Below are 1,876 nucleotides of genomic sequence, written 5' to 3' on the forward strand. Positions count from 1 at the left end.
GAAATTAATGCCTGTGGTGGATCAGGCATATTAACCACCTTCATGGCCTATCCTTCGTCTTCTTTTTTTTTTTTTAGGATGCAAAGTATTTTATTTTTAAACTTCTAAAATTTGAAAACAAGATGCCTAGGTTAAGTAATATAGTTTCCAAAGCTGAGCGTGCTCATTTGGAGCTCCATTTTTCTGCTTAAATACAAAAACAACTCCTAAAGCTCCTAGGTGGAACGGAACTGCTCTGATGGCCCGTGACTAGATGAACTTAGCAGTCTCAGTTGGTGACATCCCTTTTTTTTTTTTCCTTGGCGAGGGCTTAGAAAGCTGACACAGGGCCCTAGTCTTACAGTGCCCACCCGCTTCCGAACGTTTCCTGGGAGGCGGTACACCATGTACAGGAAGCCGCTCATCCTTCTCACTCTCCTACACCTCGGACACAGGTGTGGACTTGCTCACCATGCTGTGTTTGTTCACCAAGAGGAAGAAGGCCTGGTTTGCGTTGAGCTGCAAGCGCCTTCTGATTATCCTGAGCTCGCTCATTGACGTGGTCTGGCACAAGGAACTTAGTCTCATCCAGGACGGGCAGCTGGTTCTCACCTTTGGATCTTTCTATTATCTCCGGGTTCTTGGTAGGATGCTGCTCTCGGATGAGGCGCACGTCTTCTAATCTTTGTTCGAAGGTGCGGTGCTGTTTGAAGGTCTTCTCCAAAGGCATGGCGCTGGTGGGCCCTGGCTCGGCGGCAGAGGGTCCCATTCCGGCAATGGCGATTTCCCTTGTGTCTCCTCGGTCCGCAGCTGGCTGGCCTTCTTAATAAGCAACTTTCTCCTGAAGATGTGTCTCGGAGTGTTAATTTGTTATACAGTGTTTGCTTTATTTTTAACTGGGCACAATAGCGTAGTCTCCCTGTAACTTTCTTAGCTATAGGGCCAAGAGCTTTGATTTCAGACACAGTCTATACTGTAACAGATACAGAAAAACCCTCTGACTTTAAGGGACATGCAGGCTGAGGGACACTGTAGTAGTTTGAGGAGATGTGGTGCAGAGAGCAGTGGGTGTGGGACATTCAGTGTGTGAGTATATCTACAGTGTTAAATGGTAGCTCCTATCAGATGATGGGTGTTTTCAAAGACAATGTTGATGCTGGCTGTGCTAACAAGGGTCTCTGGCACTGGCAGCACCAACAGTGGTGAGGTTTCTGAAGCATTTTTTGCTCTAAAAAGTAGTGGTGCAGTCCCAGATGTTGCATGGAAAAAAACAGTGACTGGAACTGCAGCACACCTCTGTGGTGCTCACATGTGGTCCTGAGAGCAGTGCATAGTCATAAAAGTTATAGTGGTGTGGTGGCAATGGAAACTTCATAGGTGGAGTGACAGCAGGAATGTATAGTGTGCCTGTCTGCTAGTGGCAGTGCAGGACCAGTGAGGTAGTATAGCTGACATCCAGAAGATTTCCTCTTAGCTCTCTTTGGTCATGCATACACAGAAGTAGGGCAACAGTTGATTCCTTCAGCTGTACTGCTTGCCAGATAGTGGGTGACAGGTGAACCCACAGAAAAGCTCAAGGGCCCCTCAGCATGCTGTTGTGGGTGGGGTAGCATTGAGAATTTGGTGCTCCCTCTTTGCTCTATTAGTAACAAGTTCCTGAGTATGATATGAGACGGAGGGTGAGTGGGAAACATGTGGACACCTGCCTACAGTCCTTTCACAGGTGCAACTCCTCACATGGCTGGCTTCACCCTTGGTCTCAAAGAACAAGTGCCCTGATCCAGTTCTTGACCGTGGTGCACTCCATTCCCTTCTATCACAACATCTATTGCATGGTACCCTGGGTGCTTACATCATAGTCACTCCCTGGGCCAAGTTTGGATCATGAGGCAGCTAC

At 47.8% G+C, this 1,876-nt stretch overlaps 1 pseudogene; it reads right to left on the reverse strand.

Moving 5' to 3' along the window:
- Positions 1 to 337: 337 nt before the first annotated feature.
- LOC124972454 (microtubule-associated proteins 1A/1B light chain 3B-like) lies at positions 338 to 709 on the reverse strand (annotated as a pseudogene).
- Positions 710 to 1,876: the final 1,167 nt, after the last annotated feature.

Source organism: Sciurus carolinensis, chromosome X, assembly GCF_902686445.1.
Source record: "Sciurus carolinensis chromosome X, mSciCar1.2, whole genome shotgun sequence".
Taxonomy (NCBI): domain Eukaryota; kingdom Metazoa; phylum Chordata; class Mammalia; order Rodentia; family Sciuridae; genus Sciurus; species Sciurus carolinensis.